The sequence below is a fragment of the Lissotriton vulgaris genome, unplaced genomic scaffold, assembly GCF_964263255.1.
Source record: "Lissotriton vulgaris unplaced genomic scaffold, aLisVul1.2 SCAFFOLD_301, whole genome shotgun sequence".
NCBI classification, from domain to species: domain Eukaryota; kingdom Metazoa; phylum Chordata; class Amphibia; order Caudata; family Salamandridae; genus Lissotriton; species Lissotriton vulgaris.
Genome location: NW_028244321.1, coordinates 194422 through 201678, shown reverse-complemented (window position 1 = coordinate 201678; position 7257 = coordinate 194422). Strand labels below are relative to the sequence as shown.

The window sequence follows — 7257 nt, the reverse complement described above, 5'->3', positions numbered from 1 at the left end:
CCATCTTTGAGTATTTGAGGCTCCTTTGTAAGTGCTTTATATTTTTTCCTGGAAGAGCTATATAATAAAGGGGTCCGGGAAAGATTGCATTTATGGAAGATAAAAGAAGGCCCACTTGTCTCACCAAATGCTGTAGAGAAACCTGATGTTTTACTCATGTTATCCTTAGTTCGTTTTTGTTAGACCTTGCATTCTTAAGGTGGTCCCAACCCCACCTTATTGCTTTTCACCTCCGCATTTTGCTGTATCTTTTTGTTGGCCTTAGGACTCTGATCACTTTATCGCTACTAATCAGTGCTGAAGTGCACGTGCTTCTTCCCTAATCATATGTATAATTGGAGTATACCTGACTGACAGATTTAATTTACTTGAAAGCCCCTTGTAAAGTGGTATACCATATACCCAGGGACTGATTGTGCCGCCCAAAGAAATAGCATTTCAAACCTGTCTCAAGCCTGCTACTGCAGTGCCTGTGCTGCAGTGTACTGCCACTACGACTTGGCATTTAAAACTACTTGCCAAGCCTTAAACTCCAATTTTATTACATATCAGTAACCCCTAAGGTAGGCCCTAGGTAGTCCTAGGGGCATCATGCTATGTAAGTAAAAGGTAAGACATGTACTGTGGTAGTTTGTATGTCCTAGTAGTATCAAACAGTCTATTACATTTTTCACTACTGTGAGGTCTGCCCCTCTCATAGGTTAGCATTGGGTATTCCCTTATACTTTTTGGGGGGTAATTCCATATCAGAGAGGAGAAGCTTTATTTATTTATTGATAAATCCTATCTACTGGTGAGGTTGGATTTAATCTCACTATTGTATAAATGCCATTTTCAGAGAGTGAGCATTTCTCTGCACTTACTGCTCTATTTGCATTGAAACCTGTCTTCGATTGACGTCTGGATTGGGCTGCGAGACAGCTACATATGTTCTTTCCCTGTAGACAGCCACAACACAGGTCACTCAACTGCAACTGCATTCATCTGCATTCTGATTGGCCTGGGGGAGAGCTCCGCTCCCCTTACCGCAAATATGTTCAAGAACGATAATTTATGTCAGTAAGTACAGTATACCTACATCTTATAATCATGTGTGTTTAAATAATTTGTCGTTAGATCGTTTAAATATTGAAAAGGATCTGTTTTAATAGACATTTTACAAAAACAACTGGTACATTTGGGAATTCTGTAAAGGAAAAACCCAACTGCCGTGACATTGCCAACCACAATGCCGTGACTCGGATTCGAACCGAGCCTGCTGCAGCCACAACGCAGAGTACTAACCACTATACGATCACGGCGAGCTACTTGGGCTCAATAACGAACAGTGACATGAAGAAATTATAATTCGGAACATTCAGGGCTACTCCTGTGATAGGCTGAATGTGTTCATTGCTTCCTCATTCCTTATACAAAGGCTTTATCTCCTCAGTGGTTGATAGGCTGAAACCATTTCCTGGCCGCCTGCTTGTGAACTGGCAGGAGTCAAAGATCACACATACACTGGTGGGCCTGTGAATGGACACCAATGCAGAGAAACACACCTGGCGCAGATATTCTATTCTGTTTATTAGACCTGCATCTCCCCTGTACCTCCTCAAGCCATCTGTATGTGAAGCAAGAAGGAGTTAAGGAACGGTCCATCTACACTTTTATTGGGAGGATGCTGCCGTGAGCTCCTCCCAGCTAATCACACAAACAGCAGTAAAGCAAGATAACTACACAGTTAGGGGGGACTGCATGGTTAGGTTTTTGAGGAATTATTGAAACTGACCTCAGTGACCCATAATCAGAGCTGTGGCTAATGACTGCATGCCTAATTATGATGAAGCAAGCACCATGGCTCGTAGGGGCCCCACAACACACTTTTCTTAGCTCATTAAATTAAAGTATAAACTTCTGCCATGTGTGAGTGGTAAAGGCTTGTTAATTTTGTTGCTTTTCAAATTCACGTCTGACAACAAGACAAAGGAACATTGGGGCATCAGACGCTTTGGAAAGTAGCCACCAACCGCAGAGAAAGAGAGAAAGAGGGAAAAGACAGTATGAGGTGTGGAGAAAACAGCAGCAGGTACACGGAGCTCAAATGAGATTAATGGCGCCTAAGAAGAGCACGTAAAGGAACAGTTACAAATCTAAGAAAAGGGAAAGAAAAGACTAGGAAAAAACACAGAAAGAGCTTGTAGATGAAATTCTCTTCCAGGAACAGCAGGTTAGGAGAAATTACACAGGGAGCAGTTAAGCTTGTAACACGGGGGAGAATAGAAAAGAAAATGCAGTTTTATGAAGTGTGTTTGCCTAATCCAGCTAGCACTTTTATTTTATTTCTCTATTTGCTTATTTTATTGGTAAAGTAAGTTTCAAGTGCATGCACAGGTATGACCGAGAGAGCCAGGGTATAATAATTTGAAGCGTTTGCACCAGCGCTAATGAAGGACGAGAGTTATAGCAAAGATATGAAAGGGGGAGCGATAATAAATATGTGATATGGCAATAGTGACACCAAAATAAGCCACCTATTTATAAAACTGACATGGAAGAAATACTAAAGGTTAACTTCTGAAATTGTAGCCGATGTTAAAAAGATTCTCGTTGTCGGCAGGATTCGAACCTGCGCGGGGAGACCCCAATGGATTTCTAGTCCATCGCCTTAACCACTCGGCCACAACAACTGACTGTAAGGTGTGTGCACATAATCTGTATGCAAGTTTTCAAGGTGTCTGTTGTACATTCTTACATTGCTTCTTAGCTTCCTTAGTCCTTTCTCTGTGTTTCTGTCTTGCATTTAGACTTTCCTTCTTGTTTCTTGTCGCAGTTAGGTACTCTTTGCATGCTGAGAGATCCTTCTGCTAGATGTTCATCTGTGCTGTGATGACGTCTGAGAATCTCCATGGGTGTTAGCGGAGAGGCTGCACATTCTGTGTTCCAGCCCTTGGTTGGAGAGGTGAGCAACGTGATGTGTCACGACGTGAGAGCAACGTGAGGGGTCACGCAATTTCGAGCTGCCATTTTGTTGTTTTGTCACCATAGTTACGGGACTACAACGGATCTCTGATAAAGCAGTGAGGAGGATTTCTTTTGTTCTATTTCCTTACTCAGCGCACATCGATGTATCCTGAGGTTGGGGTTTCCTTGGTGGTAATGCCCTGCACTATGACCGTAACGAACGTCCCTCAACTCGATGTCTCTTGTCAAATAGCACAAGTAAGCGAGCGCATGCATATCTAAATATAGCCCCGATATTTTACAGCTTGGCAGTTGAACACACTACTTTCTAGCACAAAGTCCTGTCATGTTTTCTGCAATTATTTTGGAATTAAAAACAAGCACGAACGAATTGGGAGAGTTTTTAATTCTTTCACAAGAGTGCCATCTAGTGGATTGTTTTGGTATATCATCATTCTTTTTGTTGGCAAAGAGACAAAACTCATGCAGTAAAAGTGTTGTGCAACAAAGAGATGGATGGCGAATGTGGCATTTGGCAAGTCCAGTATGTGACTGTGAGGAATCTCTAGTCTTATGAGGCAGGAGGAGAATTCAAACATGATGTCAATAGGTGTGAATTACAATTTTAGTGCAAGACTGTTTTCTCTAGTTGGTAGTCAAAACTACTGCAAACCAACTACGAAGTATATCTCAGGACTTGTAGTAACGAGCTAAGGAGATTCGAGAACCAGTACCTGAGGGGGACAACTGAAGTGGGCGAACGCTCCAGTGCCACAACAGGTTCACAACAGATTGTCCCTGGACCTAGTTGGTGGCTCCTGTAGTATATTGGGACAAAGATTCTTTAAAAAAAAAAAAGAAAGATAAGTAAAGCGAGACGACAAAGCAAATTCCAGGACCCGTTGAACTAAGCGATGGGTGGGGACAGGGAAATGTCCCTGTACTGGTAGAGAGTGAAGCAAATTCCAGGACCCGCTAAACCGAGAGTTGGGTGGAGACAAGAAGATGTCCCTGTACTGGTAGAGAGTGAAGCAAATTCCAGGACCCGCTAAACCAAGAGTTGGTTGGGGACAAGAAGATGTTCCTGTACTGGTAGAGAGTGAAGCAAATTCCAGGACCCGCTAAACCAAGAGTTGGTTGGGGACAAGAAGATGTCCCTGGACTGGTAGAGAGTGAAGCAGATTCCAGGACCCGTTAAATCAAGAGATGGGTGGAGACAGAAGAGTCTCTGGACTGGAAAGTACCGGGAGAGGACACAGGATGTCTCAGGACCGGGGTAGGGGTACCGGGAGTGGACAGACGTCGTCCCAGGACCGGTGGTGGACAAGACTCCCACAACCTGTACCAGGAGAGAATGAAGTGAGGTTCAACTCCGGCAGGGTTCATGACCGTGGTTCATGAAGCTCTAGAGTCTGTGTAATGAAATTTTTAAGGATTTTGGAAGCCTAAAAACAATCTGAGGCTCTTAACCCGAAGGATAGACCCAGAACCTGCACACCTGGTTCTGATCCAACTTTTTGGTCTGAAAGAAGTCAAGATCCATATTTTCTTCGGGGGTATCCTTCCAGAACTGTTGTATTTTCTATGCAGCGAATATCTGCGATGGACAATTTTTGTTTGAGAAAGTGAACTTTCTTTTTCTGTCTTTGGTGGCCACATTGATGGAAAGCAGAGAGTTGTCTGACTCTTCATTTTTGTCTGCTGAAGGGGGGAAGGTGGTTATAGGGATCTTCATCTTATTTCTCTTCTTGATCCTGATTCTTCTCTCCTTGTTCTGGAAGTTTTTGAGGTCTTTGACCTCCTTAGTGTTATACGTTTTCTTTTCTGTTTTCCATGCTTTATCTTCTTACGTGTTTGAGGTTTTCATATTTGTTGTTTGTAGGGGGGAAGATATGTTGTACATTCTTACATTGCTTCTTAGCTTCCTTAGTCCTTTCTCTGTGTTTCTGTCTTCTTACATAGCTGTATTCTATCTGTAGTGTTGGGGATTCTACTATGGGCAGTTGGTCTGGTCAGCTGTGGGGAACTACTGCTCTGTGTCTTAACTTCTTAACTTATTCTTAGTAACTTAATAAATACAACCTAACTACAAGAAGACGTGTCCTGCTGCATACTTAATTCTATTTACAACAGTGTCCCACAGCAAATTCCTGATATTCTGCAATGCACTTTTAAAAAATAATGTTTTTTTCAGCAGGCACATTCTCTTGTAAAAACAAAAATTGCATGCGTATATCTCTAGTTTGGAATACCATAGGCTTGCATGCATACTCTCATGGGTCACTCAAGTTTTTTGGACCCTATTGCACTCTGTTTTCGTGCTGCTTTTAGTATATGGCCCATATTACAGAAGTCTACCATCTTTGAGTATTTGAGGCTCCTTTGTAAGTGCTTTATATTTTTTCCTGGAAGAGCTATATAATAAAGGGGTCCAGGAAGGATTGCATTTATGGAAGATAAAAGAAGGCCCACTTGTCTCACCAAATGCTGTAGAGAAACCTGATGTTTTACTCATGTTATCCTTAGTTCGTTTTTGTTAGACCTTGCATTCTTAAGGTGGTCCCAACCCCACCTTATTGCTTTTCACCTCCGCATTTTGCTGTATCTTTTTGTTGGCCTTAGGACTCTGATCACTTTATCGCTACTAGTCAGTGCTGAAGTGCACGTGCTTCTTCCCTAATCATGTGTATAATTGGAGTATACCTGACTGACAGATTTAATTTACTTGAAAGCCCCTTGTAAAGTGGTATACCATATACCCAGGGACTGATTGTGCCGCCCAAAGAAATAGCATTTCAAACCTGTCTCAAGCCTGCTACTGCAGTGCCTGTGCTGCAGTGTACTGCCACTACGACTTGGCATTTAAAACTACTTGCCAAGCCTTAAACTCCAATTTTATTACATATCAGTAACCCCTAAGGTAGGCCCTAGGTAGTCCTAGGGGCATCATGCTATGTAAGTAAAAGGTAAGACATGTACTGTGGTAGTTTGTATGTCCTAGTAGTATCAAACAGTCTATTACATTTTTCACTACTGTGAGGTCTGCCCCTCTCATAGGTTAGCATTGGGTATTCCCTTATACTTTTTGGGGGGTAATTCCATATCAGAGAGGAGAAGCTTTATTTATTTATTGATAAATCCTATCTACTGGTGAGGTTGGATTTAATCTCACTATTGTATAAATGCCATTTTCAGAGAGTGAGCATTTCTCTGCACTTACTGCTCTATTTGCATTGAAACCTGTCTTCGATTGACGTCTGGATTGGGCTGCGAGACAGCTACATATGTTCATTCCCTGTAGACAGCCACAACACAGGTCACTCAACTGCAACTGCATTCATCTGCATTCTGATTGGCCTGGGGGAGAGCTCCGCTCCCCTTACCGCAAATATGTTCAAGAACGATAATTTATGTCAGTAAGTACAGTATACCTACATCTTATAATCATGTGTGTTTAAATAATTTGTCGTTAGATCGTTTAAATATTGAAAAGGATCTGTTTTTGATAGACATTTTACAAAAACAACTGGTACATTTGGGAATTCTGTAAAGGAAAAACCCCACTGCAGTGACATTGCCAACCACAATGCCGTGACTCAGATTCTAACCGAGGTTGCTGCGGCCACAACGCAGAGTACTAACCACTATACGATCACGGCGAGCTACTTGGGCTCAATAACGTACAGTGACATGAAGAAATTATAATTCGGAACACTCAGGGCTGCTCCTGTGATAGGCTGAATGTGTTCATTGCTTCCTCATTCCTTATACAAAGGCTTTATCTCCTCAGTGGTTGATAGGCTGAAACCGTTTCCTGGCCGCCTGCTTGTGAACTGGCAGGAGTCAAAGATCACACATACACTGGTGGGCCTGTGATGGGACACCAATGCAGAGAAACACATCTGGCGCAGATATTCTATTCTGTTTATTAGACCTGCATGTCCCCTGTACCTCCTCAAGCCATATGTATGTGAAGCAAGAAAGAGTTAAGGAACGGTCCATCTACTGTTTTATTGGGAGGATGCTGCCGTGAGCTCCTCCCAGCTAATCACACAAACAGCAGTAAAGCAAGATAACTACACAGTTAGGGGGGACTGCATGGTTAGGTTTTTGAGGAATTATTGAAACTGACCTCAGTGACCCATAATCAGAGCTGTGGCTAATGACTGCATGCCTAATTATGATGAATCAAGCACCATGGCTCGTAGGGGCCCCACACACACTTTTCTTAGCTCATTGAATTAAAGTATAAACTTCTGCCATGTGTGAGTGGTAAAGGCTTGTTAATTTTGTTGCTTTTCAAATTCACGT

At 42.4% G+C, this 7257-nt stretch overlaps 1 non-coding gene across 1 annotated transcript; it reads right to left on the bottom strand.

Annotated features, from left to right (window-relative positions):
* Positions 1-2590: 2590 nt before the first annotated feature.
* TRNAS-AGA (transfer RNA serine (anticodon AGA)) lies at positions 2591-2672 on the bottom strand. Its single transcript has one exon. It is a non-coding gene; the product is annotated as a tRNA-Ser (tRNA).
* Between the last annotated feature and the right edge of the window lie 4585 nt (positions 2673-7257).